This window comes from Oxyura jamaicensis, chromosome 5, assembly GCF_011077185.1.
Source record: "Oxyura jamaicensis isolate SHBP4307 breed ruddy duck chromosome 5, BPBGC_Ojam_1.0, whole genome shotgun sequence".
Taxonomy (NCBI): Eukaryota; Metazoa; Chordata; class Aves; order Anseriformes; family Anatidae; genus Oxyura; species Oxyura jamaicensis.
Window position 1 is genome coordinate 61,963,608 of NC_048897.1, and position 21,711 is coordinate 61,985,318.

General features: G+C 40.7%; 1 long non-coding RNA gene across 1 annotated transcript; it reads right to left on the reverse strand.

Annotated features, from left to right (window-relative positions):
- Nucleotides 1–3,881: 3,881 nt before the first annotated feature.
- Nucleotides 3,882–20,243, reverse strand: LOC118168504. Its single transcript, XR_004751607.1, has 3 exons — nt 19,069–20,243; nt 5,570–5,716; nt 3,882–4,826 (listed from the first exon to the last, which is right to left on the reverse strand). It is a non-coding gene; the product is annotated as an uncharacterized LOC118168504 (long non-coding RNA).
- Between the last annotated feature and the right edge of the window lie 1,468 nt (nt 20,244–21,711).

Sequence of the window (21,711 nt, forward strand, 5' to 3'; positions counted from 1 at the left end):
CCATTAAGCACTAGGGGTCACTCAACTGTACAAGAAACATAAAGCAATTTACTAAAATACACACTTAATGAGGCTTCGGGGAGAGAAAGGATCACATGTGCACGTAACTATTTTAGGAATCAGACCTAAACCTGTAGTGGATAAAGTCTAAACTATGATCAGTCTATGACAAACCCTCAATATAACCCCATGCCTGGATTCTATCAGCAGACCATATAATCCACACTGTATCATCTTTTAGGGCATACCTATAGCAGTGATTTACCATGCATTGGTCAGAGAAACTTTCCACTTCGAACAAACAAACATAACATACCTCCTATTTCCCCAAACGCCACTTGTGAATTCAAATTTTGTTGCTGCTACCCGTGAGTCTTCCAGCAGGTGTGCACAAGGGAGAGGGAAATTCAGTTTTCTTTCCAGTAAAACTAGACTTTGGTGCCAGCTTGCTGGCAACCCCCGGTTTTCCAAAAATCTCTGTCATTTATTAGCAGGCCTGTCACCATGCTACTACCATCCCAACAGGAGCTCACCTCACAGACAGCGCTGCTGGGACCTTCTTTGGAATATCTGGTTTTGAGGATCTCTGATCGCTATAGTGCATTGCCCATCTTGCCTGGTCAAACACTCATGGCGTGTGCCCCTGCCCCATGCGGCACCCAGGGCTTTGTTTTCACCGTCCTACGAAGAGGTGGGCAGCAGGACACGCTGAAGCTCCAGTCACCGTGAGGAACATGTCCACCAAAGTACTCATCCAGATAATAGTGCCAACAACGGCTGAAGGGGTAGAGCAGAGGCCCAGGTGACCCGAGTGCTCACAGAAACCCAGACCTTCCTGCACCCTGAACTAGGATATACTTCCAATAAAGCCCACTGCAGCACTTCATGGATGTCACAGAAAAAATCTGTCCCTGCTGCAGGTAGCCAAACAGGATCATTTTAAAGTTGAAACCCCCAGGCTCAGTAAGTTCAGCCAGAGAAGAGACAGTCTGAAGACCACGGTGCTGGTCAGTGAAACAAGGTGCACCACAGAGCTAAAGGTGGGAGTGCTTCTACTGTGTCACAGCTCCTCTTGGCCTTACAGTGCTATCACTAAGGAAACCTGGTTCCAGGTATGCTGTAAGTGCTGCTGTATTCATACAGGTTATCATCACCTTTTTTTTTTTCCCCAGAGGAAAAAAAATGGCAGCATCTCTAAGTAGTCACTGTGCTGGAAAAATTGCTCACTTAATGAGTGAGAATGACTACTTCACTTGCTCAGTCCTACCACGCACGACCTGGATGCTTACACCATCTTCCTTTGGACACTCTCTCTTCACCTCTACCCTAAAAAGTCACCTAACAGGATGGCAGCACTGCACATGCCTATAAATCAGGAATACATGCTCTAACCTTAGCGGCCAAAAAGCTACTAAGGATTAAAAAACAAAAAAACACCCCCAAACCAAAAAAACACCCAGAGATTGCAAAAATACAAATGATTCAAGGCACAACTAGGATTTCACATACCTCCTTCTGGACTGTTGGGTCACTTAACTTTGTTGTGCAATCCATGCTGACTGCAGTTGTTGGGAAAGGTAAAAGAACCAAAAAAGAGCAACCTTAAGGAAATCTAAATTAGGGAAGAGAATTGCACAGCAGTGCAGTTCTGTCAAAGTGACTCACACAGATTGTACCATTTGAAGTGAGTGTTGTCCTTCCACTCCAATGCAACAGCTACATTTGTCCGATAACTTTTGGAAAACAGAGACCTGTTCAAGTAAGGACAGCCAGTATCAGCGTGCATAGATGTCACCTTGCCTCTGCATGCACCATTTTTTTCCCTTTGCCACAACATGCTCTGTATGAACAGACACAGACATTAGCCTGCTCTGCACTGAGTTTTTCTAAACTCCCCTTCCCAAGGTAGACTGATATCCCCCATTCTTCAGGGGCAGAGGGTTTTGAAAGTGTCCTGCTGTCTCCAAGACTGGGAAGAACCAGAAAGCTGAAACAAAGGGGGAAGGGGGAGCAACCCAAGCTCTTTGTTCCAGTTGGCATGAAAGCATCATTCTTACAATAGCTCATGTTTTCCTTCCCCCCAACAGCTGACATCTCGTGGCAACTAAGGACAGGACTGCTATTGTCGTTAAGCAAATACTCATCCAATCTACGTAGGAAAAAGAAGAGCTCCAGAGATGACGACACGTTCAAAATGCTCACAAGGACATCCCAGGAGGTGTATAAAGAGACGCAGCAGTGGAGGAAAGGGTTCCTGAAGTGAAACAGGGGAGAGAGAAGTGGCCTTGCAGACGCAGCTGCTACAGAGGTTGAAGAGTCAGCAGCAAGTTCCAGCCCATGGGCCCAGATGCTAGGAGTCTGCCACAGCCTGCACACTGCAGCCTGAGCATCCTCTGCATACCCCTGCTTCTATAACCACCTTCTTCTGACTACGCTGCACGCTGCTGTCTGGCCTGCTGTCATGCATTTCTGCACAAGGTGAGGGCAAAGAGCATTCCGGGCACTTTGAGAGCCCTTAATGCAGTCTCCCTAGCAGCAGGATAGCTTATCCCTAGCATTCAGTAACCAATGTGTGTTGAGGACAAACACTTATGAACTTTCACAAATAATTTCTTTAGTAAAAACACCAAAGCCAAGCAAACAAACAACTCACCACACACCCACACAAAATGTGTTTATTATTAGAAATCTTCTCTTTTTGTACAAAGCATGAACCCTCCCCCATATAAAGCATTTCTGCATGTTCACCACTCCAGCCACACACTTCAGGGGAGGACGGAGGCTATACATCACAACATTAACATGTGGGATGGGTTCCAAACAAAGCACAACACACATTTTTCCATGAGCAGTCCTAATCCTCAAAGCAGGAGCATGAGTGACTGTAGTCCAGTCATAGCAACATTTGCTCAGTGTTTTGAACTACTATAGGATAAGTCTGCCTTCAGGGTCTGCCAGCCTTGGCACCCCATATGGTGCATATGGCTGCAGCTCTTTCACAAAAGGTTGTGTAGAAGAGCTTGTGCAGTTGCTGTAAATGTTGATGGTGACTTCCCTGGCACGGAGGCAAAAAGCAAACAAACTTGTCTCTCTTCTGCAGTAGCAGTGGGGGCACAGCCAGATGTATTGCAAGGGCAAGAGCTGCCCACATGGATGTAGGAACCTGGGCATGGCACAAGGGACTTTTTAGGATCTTTAATACAGGCATGCATAAAGACTCTCACAGCAATTGCAGGCTTGGTGGGTCTTTCTTTGTGGAGTTATTCTCAGGGCTTCAAGCATAAGCAACTATCTCAACCAAATCAAACAACCTGGGCACTTACATATGCACAGACTTGCAAGTACCTTTTATGTATTGCTCAGCCTAAAACGTCTTCACGGCAGCCGCGCGTAGCTCCTGTGCAACAGGCAGCTGTTCTGCCCAGCACAGTCAGCAAACAACTTGCAGGTTGTTTAAGGACGGAGGAGCATGATGCTCTTGCTGTCAAAGGGAGAAATGCCTTCACGTAACAAATCCCCTGCTGTCCCTTCAAATGACTTCTGTACATGCTCTGAAGAGGACTTTGATCATGGGGGATTTTACCTTAATTTGTAATACCAGATCTGTGAAACTAACCTGCTACCAGTCATCACTGGTTGCCCAAGACAGACCACACTCCGCTGAGCAAGGCTGTCCTGGCAGGGGGCAGTCTGTGTGCCTGGTGTCAGGCTCCTCCTTGGCTGCCCTTATTGCCCTGGTCCTGAAAACTTTGCATGACTTCAGACATGTTTGCAACAGCCTGTTTATATTCATCACCATGAACATCTCAGTGCTTGCCAATGTTTTGAAACTGGCGCTGGCTAGGTTGCAAAAAAATGAGATGGATGTGAGATACGAAGAACCATGGGAATTTAAATTTCACTCCAAGCCTCAAAATTCCATCATCTTTCAGCTGGATGCCACAACGCACAGCATGTGAAGTCTCAGGATCTTACATAGCAGTGGTACAGTACCGCATCTTGGGAAGCCTGCTAAAGAGCTCAGCACTTGTTTGGAAACATCGCAATGCCAGACAGTTGTAGTGATACATACCTAAAACTCCTTTGACTGTAGAATGACACAGTATCGATGGCATAATGTTTATGGATATACAGTTCAACTACATAAAAACACTGCGTGTATCATCTTACTAGTATTGTGGACTCACCCTTAAGCAAACCATTTGCTGCACACATTTGTGCTCTGCCAACAATGAAGTGGGACATGCAGTGCCGCAAGACAACACAGCCACAGAAAATTGCTATTATGATGCCGGCCCTCAGCAATGCTTTTACAAAAGCAGCAAATAAATGACCTTTTTCAATGTGATAGATTTCTTCCCAGAACACTGTGGTTTGGTTCTCTTATCAATCTGAAAACCCTACTAAAGAGTTTTGAGCTTCTCTGATTGTGAAATACCTAAGAAGCCACAGCAGACAGGCACTGTGCAGATAAACAATCTCAGTACAACAGCAGCTGCAGAAGGGCAGTAAACATGCATTTTGGCCTTCTGCAGCTAAACACTGTAAGTCAAAAACAAGAAAGCATCCATGATTAGGGCAATTTATAGCCTAAAATAAACCCGAAGATTGATGAAGAGCACGAGACCAAGAGAAACTATTCCTTCCATTTCACCAGTTTTGTAACTGCTTTGGAACGAGAGAGAAGAAGAATTTCAGAGATTAGGAGAAAGTCATTCTTCATTCCCCATGGGTCTGATCCAGAGCTTATTGAAGTCAATGAAATGACTCCCACTGCAGCTCCACTGGATTTCTGATCAGGCCACAAGAGATGATTACTAAAGTAGCTGTGCAAGGAGAACCAAGTTTGTTTCAGAAAAAAACAAACAAATAGCATTTTCCTTTAAGGTAATTACAGACCCCATGAGACAGCAAAAACTCAGTGAATATAACCTCTTCACTCAAGGATGAATTGTTATGAATAGCATTAATTTAAGAAAATAGCAATTGCATTCAACAATTTTTCTACCCACTTACTGTTATCATATGCAGGATGACTAGAGGTGACAATAGAAAATTGCATTCCATTCCTTCCCTCCACCCTGATGAACTGTAAACAAAGTGTTATCAAATGTGCAATTTGAGCTCATTGTTTCCACTTATTTTTGTGTAGCTCTTTTACAACAGTGAGGAGAACCTTCTCATGTGAAAAGCTGATAGGATATGACAACGAGAGAATTCGTATGTAAAATCTGTTTTAAACTGCTTTTAATTCATCATTTACAGTTGTTTGGCTTGTGAGTCAATGATGACTCTAATTTGGAGTTTCCCCTGAAATTCTGCCTTTACAAGCAATTTTTTTCAGGACTCTGTCCAGAAGTGGAAAATTTATGCTTCTTGGAATCGTTATTATCTTTTGGGTCACACTTTTTTTCTTTTTCTTTTTCTTCTGATATGAACATTCTGAAACAAAGGCCCAGTCAAGAACAGTACTGGTTTCTCAGCTTCCATTGTGGTAAAAATGGAATGTTCTGCTTTAAGAAAAACAAAACCATGAAAACATAAGCAAAAGAAACCCCCAAAGCAATACCTTATGCAGTGAAGCAATTCCAGGTGATTTCACTGGGTCAAGTATTTGCCTGGGCTGTGAAGGTCCTCTACAAACATTCCTGTTTTTAACCTTTCTGAGGCTGAACTTCCTTTTTCATGTTTGTTTCAGTATACTTTGCTAACCCACCTAAAAATTTAAGGAAAGCGTCAGCAAGCAGAGAGGAATTTAAAAACTGCACTTCTTAACTTTTTACAATGCAGAGGAACAACAGAATGATAAGAGGTAGCTAGTTATGTTCACATGGGCAGTGAAGGCAACCTGTGGGGCTGATGCTTCCAGAGAACAGCACCACAACAGTGCTGTGCTCAGCCAGGGATTACAGTGAAGTTGTAAGCAGAATCCCAGCCCCTGCAACAGAAATGTGTGGTCTCTACAGAGCTACTGCTGTCTCATATCTATGAGCAACTTTTTATTCTCCTTACTCAGATCTTGAATATATAGATATAGAACAAGTCCTGTGGCCCGTCACAGATATTTTTGTTTAGTGGTCAGGAAGGTTGACTATCCCTTGACTAATGAGCTGGCATGTTTGGATTCTCACACCTTTACGAAGCCACTGCCAATTTAAAATGGTCTAAAGGGCCTTGTATGGTGTCCTTGTCTCAGCAAGTCACCAGTAAGCCAGAACCAGGGTATTAGCTTTTGTCACTATACACCTGCTGTAAAAATCAGATTACTGCAATGAGTTTTTGTCTCTCTTCCCATCTCTTCCTCTAACATTAAACTGGCTATCCTCCAACTGCTTCATTTCCACTCTGCTGTACTTAAGCCAAACTTCAGTCTCTTTGGTGTTTCCACCAATTTTCCCATCTCTGATGGTACCTACAGATGAATACAAACCAGCTTTTCCATTTCTGTACCAAAATGAGAAGGATATGATATTCTCAAGGTATGATACAGAAGCAATTTATTAATTTAGAACATTTTGATGATTTTTTTTAATTTTTATTTTGGAGACTAAACAGCTGTCTTTGGACAGCTGAAACATTCAGATCCTCTTCCAGATAGGTCCAACCTTACCACAGCGGTAACAGTACATCAAAACTGAAGTTATAAAAACAGATATATTAATTTCTTTATAACAAACTGCTCATAATTATGAAACACAAATCATGCCCCATGTCTCTTCTCCAAACAGGCCTCAAAAATAGTGATGTTTATGGAAGGAGATCATTTAATAAGGCCTATCTCACTAAGGCATCCTTCAGCAATTACAAAAAGAAAACAAACAAACAAAAGTATTCTCTTAAGAAATCTTCTGTTAAGAGAGAAGTAGCTTCTCTCAAATGGTGTAGCTAGGGACAGTAAGCTGGGCTTTTAAGAACCCCTAAGGAAGACAAGGAAACCAGAAACATTTTGAGTCAGAATCCTACTTGTTATTCATTCCTGGCTGTGCCTTCCCATTCTATAGAGTGCTGTATATATATGGTGCTGAAGCAAAAAGAAGATCCTATTTTTACTCAGTGCTATCAAGTCTGGTAATCATTCTGCTGAATCAGGGGGTTACTGTTCAACTCTGCATTTGATAGTAGACTGGCTTACATAGTCATTTTCAAACTGGGGCAGGAACCACAAATGATTAGTGCCAAAGCAGCCATTATCCAGGAATGATAGTTCTTTTGAGCTTGCAAGCCCTTTTCAGTTATTTCTCTGGATTTGTGGAAGATTTTTCAACAGTTAAATTAAAAAGTCAAAATAATGGTACATTTCTGTATTCCATGTGTCTGTTTTTTGTCAGTATATTTGCACACATTTAATTTCCCAGGACATACTGATTTGGAGAGACAGCAGACACTTGAGAAGGCTGAACTGAAACACAAACCGATCAACATATTAAAGCAGCAGAAACTGCAGATGAGCCAAATTCGTACCGAAGCAATGAGCCAGGAGAGAAATAAAAAGGCAAAGATGCTAAAATCGCAGTGATATAACCAATTTATTTGACACATTTTGTGTTATTTTCATTTAATCTCTTTAATTATTTTTTTGCAAAAGCACTTATACTTCTTGGGTAATGGGGCAGAAGAGGGGAAAACTGAACCTCCTGGGTAGAAATAGGCTTGTTGAAGGATCCCTCTCTAAACATGTACAGGAAACACACGGAGCTGCTCAACTGTCCTCTTGGAAGACACAGCACTCCCAAAGCAGGTGATCAAGGGTACTTCTGCTGCAGCTTTTCAGTATTAGCTGCAATATTAACTGCCAGTGTAGCTCTTTACTGGGCTTCCACGCTGTCCTGATCTGATCTGCCCTGCTATGATGTGTTTTGGTTATAAAAAAGCAATTTCTAAATCAGAAACATGATGAAGAAAGAGGGACGTGCCATCAGTCTCCACGGCCTATTTGAACTTCGTACTAGTCTGAACAACACTCACTTGCCAGTAGGATTCCAAGAGAGTATGGAGGCTGCTTCGTTTTTAAATTTGCTTGGGAATATACTTCTCAGCTGCTACACAGGAAACGGCCCATCCATTAAAATTACTTTCCTGAGACCAGATCTGAGGTATTTCATGAAGTCTAACGTTAATTATGTGAGATCAGGAAAGTATCTGTGTTTCTTTGAGATCCCACAGATGGGCAAATGAAGGACAAACAAAATAAGTGCTGCAAAAGACAAACATAAACATGCCTGCAAACACAATTGTTCACTCTGCCTTGAATTACAAAACAGCATTTTTCACATGGCTAGAGTCTTAGGTCATAACAAGTGTCAGTGGAGAAGAATTCAGAGAGGCAAAGATGCAATATGCTAGCAATACGTCTGGTAGGACCTGGCTTTGGAAGTAACTTTTCTCAGAGAAAAGGCTTTAATAATAAGCAAGTGTATCAGATTTCTGCAAACACACTGTTAAGGTCGGCAGAGCAGCTGGCAGCAAGGCGAGTTCTGTGACCTGCTCCTGAACCCTTCAAACTCATTTCCTGTCAAACATCAGACCCAAGAGGACAAGCAAAAAGCTGTTAAGCTCTTTTCTAGAAGAGTCTGAGATTAGAATTCCAGTAATGGCTCAAATTCCTTTCCAGTTGTCCTGAACTGGCCACTTCCAGTGCTGAGGCTTGCTATGCCGTATGGCAGCGCTGTCCTCCTCTGGGGGAAGGAGGAGAGAGCGGGGGTGGAAGGGAGGAGTGAGGCCATGGAAAATAGGATCCAGCTTTTCAGACAGCAAACAGGAGAGTCAGATCTGCTATTCATTTAAATAAATTAGAGCTACTTCTGGTGGATCACAACAGTTGCGGAGAATTGCTTAGTTTGTCCATGAGAGCAAAGGTAAGCCCGGATGCAACCTGCCTCTTCAGTCCCCTCTGCACATCAGGAGGGCCAAATGGAGGCTGGTCCCCTCGGAAAGACAGTGGGCAGGAGCTGGTGCATGCAGCCATAGCCAGCTATCCTTTCCCAGCAAGAGAGAAGAAAAAAGGAAGCGTCACCCTGCTCATTTCAGATCCACAGGAAAAGAGCTGCTCTTTTTCACATCAGCAACTGTGAAAGCTCTTAGAGTGGGCAGATCAGAAAGGATGTTTAGAGCTGGGCATTCTTCTAAAGAGAAGCACCCAACAGCTGATATTTCTTCCAGTATATGAAACATATAACTGCATGAGTTTTGTGGAAAAAAAATCATAAGATTCCAGGTAATAACACTTCAAATTTTCTGTAGCTTCTGCCCCAAACTGGATGCACCAGTTCAGAACACTTAAAAATAAATAAAAAGGCTAGCAAGAGATCTGTTTGCTTCTTCACAGAAGCCTTCCAGTTTTCCTGCACCAGCCAGAGAGTCTAAGTTCACAAGGAATTACAGCATCGGACCAAAGTTCTCAAATCCCTCTTTGGTTTATTTGGCAAGATCATTCTTGAGCTGGAAGATTAAATTGTGTAACATATCTATGGACAGGAAGGTATAGTACAATGCCAGAAGATGTCCTTCATTTCATTTTAGGAAATCACAAGTATTCCCCCCCCCCCCCTTCCTCCCAATGTCAATTCTGCCATCATCAACCTTCCTGTTAGCACCACAGAAACTACCATCTGCGACAAGAAAAACAAAATTCTGATGAAATTTTGTTTTTCTGCCTTTCAAAGTTAAGAGGCACTAGGGATCTAAAAACAAATTTGATAACCATTAATTTATTGTATCTTAGTAGCTATCTTGAATTTCATCTTTGTTTCTGATTATATTGTTATAAGCATAACAATATATCTAAATATATAGCAGACATTGTATTAAGATGTAAATCTAATAATAAAGAAAAATGTTAAGGAAAACAAGAGAAGTAAACTTGCAGCAATTAATCAAAACATTTGCTTTCAATATGGATGAAAATGCGAATAAATCATCATGGACAGATGCTTGCAATTTTGTTTTTGTTTCTCTTTATTATTCTATTATTGCCCAGAGGCTTATATTCATCTCTGGAAATAAGCCAGCTTCCAATAAAAAACACTTCTGCAGCAGGTGTATAAACTGAACAAATTCTACCATCAACAAAAAGTTAATATTTGGCAGGATTTTTGGATTTTGGGTCTGTTTCCTCTAGCCAGTTCATTAATATGAAGTTTAACTGCCTTCCTCCTCTAACCCAGAAACTGCAAACAAACTCTCCCCTTTCCCCCCAAATCACACAGCTCCTAATCACTGGTTTGTGTCCCAGAGACTCCGCCGCCGCACACAAATCACAATGGCCACCACATGATCCTTCATGTCAAAAAAGCTGAAGAATGCTTCAGTGGGATTAGATGCATTTTCCAGATTTACTGCTGGAAATCCTTGGAAGCCTAAAACGAACAAACTAACATTTTAGTTCAATTTAAGCGACTCTTCAAACTGGCCAGTACAGCTGCTGGCTGAGCAATGACTGACTTGCAGCCAGCACATAAAAATGCAGGGTTAAACAAAGAACAAATAAATAAGGAAAATGCCACCCTCTGAGTACAAGGCTTGGGCTCCTCTCTACAAACCACGGCGTAACAAAAAGATCAGCTTCGTCATCAAGGGCACAGTCTGACTGTGCTTTCTGCTCACTGTGACTCGGGCCTGTTACTGCAGAGAGGCTGCGAGGCATGTGCCAGAACATTCTTGGGTGTTAGAAGATATATGGAAAAACAAGATTGCTTTGCCCCATAAACTTCCTTTCCTGGAAGTAAACGGTCATGTTTCATGATTCAAGATTCGTGACATACATATTAATGCAGTCTGATAAACTATTATGATTATTAACAGTGAACTTCAAGAAGCTCTAATTGGACATCTCTCCCTCATCACAGCATTTATCACAGGGCTTACAACTTGTGCCTTTTCTTTACAAACATTTGGGTCTCGAACTTCACAGTTCCTTCCCCTCGAAGCCCTGGATGTGTTCAGGAGAATTCCTGAAATTTGAAGAAGTTTGGATCCAACTGATGCACATTTCTAACTTTCTCTACAGTGAACTTGAATGGAATCAGGCTATACACAATTGCATTCTCTCAAACAGAGAAAATATTCATAAGTAGAAGTTTTCATCTATCAAACTAGTTTCCAGAAATGTAAAGGAAAGAGATTTAAAATTAAATACTTTGAATATACCAAGACCTATGCTCTCAAGATACTAATCAAATTGTATCAAGAGGTCCAGGACTCAAAACAAAAACAAGTGTTTTTATTTTTTTTTATTTTATTTATTTATTTATTTATTTTTTCACCTATATAAATCATTTTGTAGTAACCAAATCAAAAACTACTCTGACAGTGCCAGGTCTTGCTGACCTCAGTTCAGAACAGCAGTAAATATATGTCCAGCATAATTAAGTTCCATCTGAGTTAACAAGCAAAAAACATACTCGCTGCTGCTTTCAACAAGAACATTTGCATTTCTATCTATTCTCACAACTGTGGCTCTGTGGAAAGCTAAATACAATTCCAAATTCATTATCAAGCTATAAATAAAAACAGAGCAGAAGAATGTGCACTTCCCTCTGCTGATATGGTCATGGCATTTTTGTTCGATAACCTACATGATGCTATCTGAGGTTTACCCTTGAGAAAAGATACTAGAATAGCACTAAAAGCTCTGCACTAGAGCTGCATTTCAGGTTGCAGTACTGGATGTTTTTGAAAATCACCACATGGTTAGAAATCACTCAGGACTTTCTGAAAGGAAATTTGCAGACAGTTAATTCAAGTTCCTGTCCTAAAAATTAAAGGGCATTTCTGCATTTTATATAAGAAAATGTACGTTTCATTATTTATGCAGCAGGGTCCAGCATTCCCCTAGTTAGGAAACAGGACAATAGCAACATACACTCACGCTGCTGAAACCTGTAGACTTCAGCCCCCCTGCCCCCCAACACATACACCACCTTTTGTAGCATTCTGTGGAATAAAATGCTTCAGTCTATTGATAGACTATCAATAGAGTTTTCCCAGAAGATTTATCACTTTCTAGTATTAAGGAAACCTTCAGCCATTCAAGATATCTACCCTAGAATGAGTATTATCTCCTCTCCACGAGTAAGTGGAAAAATAGAGCTCTTAAGCTACCTACTGTTTCCCTCAGGGTGTCTCCATGCTTCTCAATGTTGCTCGAGATTCTCATGTTCTAATTCACAAGAGGATTGAGCACACATGGTTTTAAATTGTTCATCTCAAAAATGCCCTGCCACATGAGGTAAGCTTCTTTAGAAACTATCACATATGCTGTGTAAAGCTGGTACCTACTTGGAAGAGCGGTCTTTCTCAGGCTTACAGCACCTATACAAGTGAGCCCCAGGCAAATATTGCAGGTGAGAACAGGAGCACAAATGGCTCAGGAGATCAGGATGGAACTGTACACTAATCAAAAGCAAAAAAGATACTGCCTGAAGACTTCATACAGCTTCCCCTCTGATGCCTACTTAGTCCTGTACCAATGTGTTTAATTTGACAACCTTTTCTCCACTTCTTCGTAGCCTTCAAAGTCAGTGACACTTGATGAGGCATGTTAGGCTTGAGGGCAAATACTGGAGCATTATACAGGAAAAAAAACTCCTTCACTTCCCAGATGACTCTGGAATAAATTTTCTAGAATAAGGATGGTTCTAAAGAAAGATGGTACATCTTAAGGTTTTGCTTGTTCTCCCCTCCTACCGTAAGAAAGATCCATACAAACCCAAATAAAAATAAAAACAATGTCTGGGTAACTGAACTGTGAAGGGTCCCTCACTGTCAAAAGTAGAAAGGAAGTGAAGTACGGCTGTTCTACTATCCTTTCTGCCTCTGGGCAGGGTGGATGTCAGCTGCTCAGAGAACAGAGAGGAAGCTGGGCTGCTGGTAGAGGCTGTGAACTACGACCATCTCAGCCATGAACACTAAGGGAATCAGTCTGGGTAATCACTGAAGAAAGTTTCATCTACTCACATATTCCAGCAAGAAATGTTGTTTACTAAATGAGGTTACTGAAAAAGGCAAAAAGAGGACAAAGTCATTGGCTTTTACAACGTTTTAACCATTTTCACATTGGAGAATTTATAATAATATTTCCTGAACAAACTGAAAACAAGAAACAGAATTAGGTGCAGATGGTTTGCTCCCAAATAAGCTACATTGTGAAAGATTTCACAAGGCACTGCTGAAGAATAAATATCCATATCCGGTATAACAATATATTTAATCTTAGGATATGGGGGATGGAGTAAGTTCTTAAGGAAGAAAAATCATCTAGACAAGGTTAGATCAGCATAATTTGTAATAGTAGAACTAAACTCAATTTATTACCAAAGGCTAATGAAACATGATCTCAGGTATGTCCCAAACCACGTGAATGTGGCGAAGTCCTTTGAAATCAAACTATGTTGTTGTTCTTGCTCCCTCCATCCCTATCCCCTGCTCCAAATTTGACATGTATTCTAAAATGGCATTGACATTTTGGAATCCAATCTTACAGCTACTTTAAAATCTGGCATAAAAACAAATAGCTGTCATCTGGGAAGATATATGGGCAACTTAAGCAAGTTAAATAGGAATTATTCTTGAGTCCTCATAAGAACTATTTTTTTATTTTTTATTTTTTTTTTAAGAATTATGAAGTGAGAAATTATGATTACTTGTTTTTAATCAAAGAGCATGCAGTGAAGATCATTTGCTAGTATTGAGATTGAATATTTAGCTGATGTTTCTGAAGGACAGTCTAAAAAAGTCAGAAGTCTAACACTAACACTGTATTACTAACACTACATTTATTAACTATGCTTTTATGGATTTTTTTTTTTCTTAAGTTTTCATCATATAAGAAAGTATATGATATTTTTCTGGGGACAGGGAGGAAGAGAAAGATGATCTCACAGATGTTAATGACAGAATCACAGAATCACCTAGGTTGGAAGAGACCTCCAAGATCACCAAGTCCAACCTCTGACCTAACACTAACAAGTCCTCCACTAAGCCATATCCCTAAGCTCTACATCTAAACGTCTTTTAAACACCTCCAGGGATGGTGACTCAACCACTTCCCTGGGCAGCACATTCCAATCCTTAACAACCCTTTTGGTAAAGAAGTTCTTCCTAATATCCAACCTAAACCTCCCCTGGTGCAACTTTAGCCCATTCCCCCTCGTCCTGTCACCAGGCACGTGGGAGAACAGACCAACCCCCACCTCGCTACAGCCTCCTTTCAGGTACCTGTAGAGTGCAATAAGGTCACCCCTGAGCCTCCTCTTCTCCAGGCTAAACAGTCCCAGCTCCCTCAGCCGCTCCTCATAAGACTTGTTCTCCAGGCCCCTCACCAGCTTCGTAGCCCTTCTCTGGACTCGCTCGCTCAAGCACCTCCATGTCCTTCTTGTAGCAAGGGGCCCAAAACTGAACGCAGTACTCGAGGAGCGGCGTTACCAGAGCCGAGTACAGGGGGACGATCACCTCCCTAGCCCTGCTGGCCACGCTGTTTCTTATGCAAGCCAGGATGCTGCTGGCCTTCTTGGCCACCTGAGCACACTGCTGGCTCATATTCAGCCGACTGTCAACCAATATCCCCAGGTCCTTCTCTGCCAGGCAGCTTTCTAACCACACATCTCCCAGCCTGTAGCAATGCTTGGGGTTGTTGTGAAGCTCAGTGTTTTAACACACTTATAGAACCAATTCAGGAGTTACCTAGTTGCTCATATGCACTAGGAAGATCTTTTTTGCTCTGTATGTCAGCAAAGGGGGCACAGGTAGGGAAAAATAAAGAAAACAAACCTAAAAAAAACAAGTCGCTTATACCTGGAGCATTCTTGCTACTTTATCACCCTTCACAGCAATTACAGCAACTGACATAACTCTAGGTCTTACAGAATTTATAATGAACACGGCTTTTTACCCGTGTAAGAACAAGCTGCTTTGTGCACAAAAATTGACAAATTCTTTCCAATGAACAGAGCCTCATATCCTTCAGAAGCAATGGTTTTAACTTTTCAAAGCCAGAGTTAAAAGGACGAACTGCTACTGTTTCTACAGTCTAAATAATGGCTATTCAAAAGGAAAAAATGTAAAATAAATAAATGCTTCCGACACGCAAAGCACAGCTGCCAAAGACAGAAGCTTTTTTGTGGTGTTCTTACATAGCAATTTTATGTCTGTGACATATTGTAAGGATAGATTGGAAGACTTAAGCAGGACTCTAGGACTGATCAATACAAATCCAAGCCCAATACAAAGCAGTGTGTGAATCTAAACCATATGAAAAGTCTCCATCTAAAGGGTCTGAGACAGAGATATTGGCCAAACTGTGTTTTAAAGTATTACATATCTTACTCCCACAGTAAAAACGTTGCTGGCAAGCCACGCTGACAGCCAAGCTAGAACAGGACGTATGTCGCATTACATAGACTGTCAAACTTGCGTAAACACCAACTAGCTTTTTGAAATATTTGGAATACTAAATTTCTTCACCATAAAATGGTCTATGTTACATCACAGGGCTTCACTAGAGTTTGACTTGAACCAGAATAACGGATCTTAAATTCTCTATGCTTTTAAATAATTTATTGGATTCAAACTGTTTAGCTAGTCTGTAACTACCAGATGGATCCATCAAGTTCAGCCCTGCACTGGATCCTGGACATGAGGATGTTTCTGAGTCACATTACTTAACCGGGTGGATACCTCTTGAGGAGAGCAAACATACACCTGCTTAAGTTTCTCTCTTTTTTCTATTAAAAGAGCTGTCCATCTTAAAATGTTTAATATCACTGACAGCAATATTAAGGGGCTAGATTTGTAGAAGGATGGTAGTTCAGAAGAAAAAAGCTTTTAGAATTACTGCTTTGTAGCAGAAGCACTCTCAGAAACACGTACTTCCACTACTATATCAGCATACTACACTGGGAACAAAACAGCAGGTAGACAAGGGCTTTCTAACCTGGTGGAAGAAAGCTTAGTAACCACTAGAAGTTAGAAGCAAGGCAAGTCTGAATTTAGGAAAACAGCATGCACCCTTTTATTCCTCTACACCCAAGGAGAGTTGTCACAGTCACAAAAAGACTGAGGTGGGAAGGCAAATCACGAAGGTTGGAGATTGTCAAGTCCAAATCCCGCTCCTCAAAGGGGCAGTTGGTGATCATACTGGGTGGTGAATTTGATATACCTCATTCCATCCAACATGGATCTGACATCTTTTAGGAATATGTTTTACTTATAAATAGTTCTAGAGAAAACTGGGGAAAAAAAATCTGCAAGCTACATTGTAAGTTATGCATCTATTTGACTTTACAAGTCTATTTTGAGCTATGTCTTTTTAAATAAGGGCTTAATATAGTCAAAATAACCCACCTAAGCAAGACCTCAGGGTCGCTCCTTTGGCTGTGCACTGAAGACTGCAGAAGGTTTCAACATAAAAGCTTTGTACATATTTTACGGATAACCAGAACACAATGCATATGATATACAAACCAGTTTCTATAGTTGCTGCATTACTGCAGCGCTACAAACTGGCTGAATCTGCAGGAAAATAATTCCTGCGTGATATATTCGTCTCGATTACTACTTGCAACAAACACTATCTCATAATTTCTGTTGTGAAATCATAAGTGCATACAATTAGAAGCAATTTATGTTGTCACTTGCAAACCCAACTGAAGTTTTCCTTCATCCCGTTGTTATTAACATGTATTATTTTTGTTCCTTTTCCAAAACACAGTATTTTTTAAATTATGATGGTAGACATCATTCCAAAGTACGCTACTAATAGGAAAGCAACTTTAATAATAATAGCAAATATTGCTTTCTTTTTTTACCAAAGCTCAAATTCAATTTAACAGGTACGATAACCTTCCTGATGTATAAAATCTCTGCTTAGTTGAACTTGGGGTGAGCTTTGCCAAAGAGTTAAGGAGACTATGATTTCACCCCAAAAATAAGAGATCAGAAACAAGAGGGAAAAAAAAAAAAGCAAACAAACTAAAAATAGGCCTTTTCCTGGTCCCATAGATGGGACATCTGTTCAGTTGCACATTTTCCTGGATTTTGGTACCTATGACAACAAAGTAACAGACCTGTCAAACAGTGTGCCAAGAAAATGGAGAACTCCAAATACTTTCATTGTTGACAATACTATTCAGGAAGTTAAGTATAAGCCAAACTAAGTACTGTAATATCCAGTATATGCTGTTTATGTTCATGTAATCACTGAGAAATGCTCTGGTTGGCTACAATATTGCCCACGAGAAAAGCAAACAGTCCCTCCTGAGAGACAGCTACATCCAGAAGTATTGCTGTAATGCAAAGAAAGATCCTTCTTGTTTAAGATGGTAGGCTTATCTGAAGCTATTGCTACAATCATTAAAATACAGTAGCTGAGGGATCTTTAAAAAGGGGTTTAAGATGATGCGCTTATCCCACTGCACAGAGGAAGAGGGCTAACTTCAGGTTTCATCTTACTGCTTGTCTCCCAGAACAGCCAGCTATTAAGGGGTATGTGAAAGTCACCTACACAAATCACCTGCAACCTATAGGGAATTTCTTACTTGGTCTTATACTAAGCCATGTCATACTTTCTACTATTTACTTCCTTAACTGTTGTCTCAATCATACATGTCAGTGACACGTGTAATGCATGAAATGCAAAGCATGCAAGTATACTACTCCCAGGACCAACACAGAGAGGAACATCTTATCCCTTCCTCTGAGCACAGGAGTTTCCTTGTTCACAGTGTTCACGATTAAAAGAAAAAATGTTTTCCAAGAAGGCAGAAGCATGAACATTTTCAGAGGAGACATGGCTAACAACAGGAAAAAGCTGAATACCTATCAGTACTTGCTAATACACTGTGCTACAAAATGAATCAGTAATCTTTGCCTGGGAGGAGGAAACATTTGCATCTGCGAACAGACACTGACTTCACTGCACCTTCCTGCAGCAATTATTTACACATGCTTTTTAAGCAAATTACAACATCAAAATATTCTGTCACATTAACACAATGTCCAAACATTCTTTTGTCCTGCAGAATTTCAACACATTCAGCATATGTGCAGATCTGGTATTTTATTTTTGACATAGTTGACATAATTAGATTCAGAGGTATTTCTGATCTATACAAAATACTTTGGGGAGCTGGGACCAGTTACAGAAAAATTCTATTGTAATGTGAAAATTAGATGCTGAAAGTGACCTAGCAGTACTTATTTTCTCCCATTTGTGTGATTTTTATTTGTTTATTCTGCTGTGCTTCTTTTGCACTGAGGTACAACTGTAACCAAAACCTGTAAAAATGTAGTTAACAACAGCTGCAGCCACTTTTTGGCTTGCTTCTATTTCTATAGCATAGATCAGTTTTTTTTTGCTAGGACTTTACAAAGCTCTAGTTATTATCACTTAAAGGAAGGTAAAACTATTTTGAATTTACCTCAAAGTTGACACAGACACAGCCTAAGCAGGATGCAGAATCCACATGTGTCTTTAGTAACTCTGCATAAAATGTACTAGTAGTGGTGCAACATGTCTTAAATGCTACCTGCCAAGTTACGCAGCTAGTCTGAGAACAGCTATTGGAATAGTAGGTAGGAGCTTCCTTTCTCAGGGCTGAGTTTGTTACCTGGATCACGGCACTTGAGTCTCACATCACGTATTGTTTCTTTAAAACTCACTACAAAGCAAGCTGGAGGTGACATGCCGAACAGCACACACACACACAAAAACACTGGAGAGTTCCTTCATTTCAGGTAGTAGGTCCTTTGACACAAAAAACATCTCAGAATATCTTCCCAACACAGCTTGCAGACAAATCATCCAGAATAGAACATAACCTCATGCAAACCAACACCATGCTCCTGAAATACCACATTAACAGATCGCTACAGGCCAAACTATTACTGTTCTAAAGCCCTTTGTGTTTTAGCAGTTTCTAGAGGACAGTACTTCTAGGAATTATATCATCATTGTACCAAAACTTCCAACGCTGCCCTGCAAAGTCTGTATGGCCCCAGCTTAACTTTGGAAACCCCCACAGGCAAAACGACATTTAGAGCATGGGGTTACATGCCTCACACACCAGCTCCCACCTGCTTTTCAGTCAAGGTTCAGAGGAGTTCTGCTGCATGTGAGACAGACTCCCCCAGCAACGTACCAAGGCCTGCTCCTTTCAGGGTCTGTCACCTTTCTGATGCCGAGGCAGGAACAAATGCAGAGTCACAGACATGGCCACCACTGCTGTCCCTTCTTTGTCTAGAGCAGCCCTGCCCCAGCTCCTGGCACAGGTGCCACTCATCAGGGTGTGCTGCCCCAGCTGGACCGTACATGAGGCACACCTGGACCGTACATGAGGCACACTTCTTCCTGAGAAGGCTTCAGAACAAGTAGGGGTAAACCCCACTGGGCATGAGGAGCGTGTTTCAGAATGCGTTAGTAGGGTTTCTCTTTCAATGTGTTTGTTCAGTTCAAGGCTTCTAACAATCTTTGTGGAGGCTAGCAGTCCCCATGCACTGCTGCCAAGCACAACCAGCAGCCAGTCCCTGCCCTCAGCTGGCCAGAGCCATTTACAGCTGCAGACGCTTTCATGCTGGTTAACCATTTCCAACACTCACGCAGTTGTATTGTGTTGCATATTAACAGTTGTTCTGGGCCACCATCCCAGGGCAACTCCTCTGGTGCACAAGCTGTCACTTCATCCATTCAGAATGTATTTCTGGCAAGGACTGTAATAATCTGTTGTCCTCCTAACAATCCCCTTTTCCCTTGCAGAGAAACAAAGTATTAATTCAAGTAACATCTACTAAAATGTTAAAATTAACATAAATCACATGTTTTTCCATCACTGTTTGTCCTCCAGTCTTTTCCTTCAAAAGGAAAGTTTTCCATGCGCCTGCAGCACAATTCAAACAAGCAAATTAAACCTCGGTAAAAATACTGCAATTTCTGTCTACACTGGGCTTGAGATTTTTAATCTTTCACTCTTCTAAATTCTCTGCTAGCCTGTGCAAAACCAAGCAACATGAGAGCCTTTTCTAAATTTTCTATGTAAAAAACAATTTTCCATTTTCTCCTTTTTCCCAGCTGCTGTCCTGCCAGCTCTAAATCACCTTGCTCCTCTGTCCCTCTCCTCATTTAACACTACCTGGTGTAACAAGGCAAGAGATAACAGTTTTAGGATCTACTTTATGCATTTTTATTATGCATGTGTTATATTTATATATTCCCTCTCACAAAAGCCTACAATTTTTATTTAGAAATTCAGAATTCCAAATTTAAGAAAAAAATTATACCATGTTGACTTTTTTTTTTTTTTTTTCAATCCAACAGCAATTAATTCAGATGTTGGTAAATACGAGTGTGTTTCCTGAAGACATCACAACTCTTTGCAGCTGCTCTCCAAGTTTATTGTCCAAAAAGGACTACAGGTTTTCCTCTCTTCTCCCAGTCTCTTTGAGCCCTGCAAACCAGAGTTTGATAATGGTCATTTCTGATTTTGCAAGAAATGCTGCATGGGATTTTGTCATCTTTTTCAAGGGCTGTAGGCTATTTTTCTTCTTACAAAGTCTAGTGCATTAACACTGTGCTTGCATCTTTAAAAGAAACAGCTTTTGATGCAACAAAAGCTCTGGTTGCTTTGACTACATATTAGCAGACTACTGAAAATCAAGTGGTTATATTACCTACCAAGTTTGTTTAAGAGGAATAAATATAATAGTTCTAAGTAGCATTACTTTCCTCAAGTATTTATGAACGCTGATAAGTGGCATTTGGGCCCACTTTTACTGGCATATCACTTCCAGGTTTTGCTTCTTCGCTATGCACATGAAATGGAAGAGCCATGTTGGCTGCATGCTTTCTGGTTTGGAAAACATTCAGTATATGCACCAAAGATTTAATTTTAGTTGTGCTATGTATATTTCAGATAAACCACTATGAATTCTCTCATTGTTACAGGAAACAGTATTATAATATATATATATATAACAGTTAATATATATAATAATTATAATATACATATATAATAGCTCAGAATAATATTTACAACAATTACCTTACACAACAACGGGCTAGCAATTTTTGGTAAGCCCACTAGGAAATTTCACATTCTGTGCTGTCCCCAGCAGTAGTTCATGCTCAGCTACACTGATGAAAAGGCAAGAAAACTTGTAACCAGATTGTTTTGGGTTACACAACAGACAAAGCAATTAATTAAGCATTAAACCAAAGGCATCCATATTCTGCTTATTATATCTTGTAATAATACAAAAAATTGTATAATTAATTATTCCACATTTGAGAACATCCAACTAACCCAGAAGTATGTTTGTTACATCATGGAAAGATTGGCCCAAATTTGGGAACGGAAGTAGAGACTTGACAGTGCATCCTTTGCACCCATCTCCAGCAGCTGATAATAATTTGGCTGAGTCTGCTTCTGATAAACAAAGCTGTGATGTTCTACTGGAAATACACTTACAGCAGTATTAGCAATGGTATTTTCAATGACTGGGCTTCAGCTCACTTGATTCTGGCTTCATGTTAACCTCTTTCCTCAGTGCTGTTCATCTGTTCATCTGCTGTTCATTCCAAAGAGTGATAATCGTATGTCAAATGCTGAGAGTGTCTGAAATCCAGGCTCAGATCCCAGTTTTAAGAAGTGGCTCCTTATCTCTTATGGCAGACCAAACTCAATCACCAACACTGTTCCCCCACACTCCAAAATTCCAAAATAT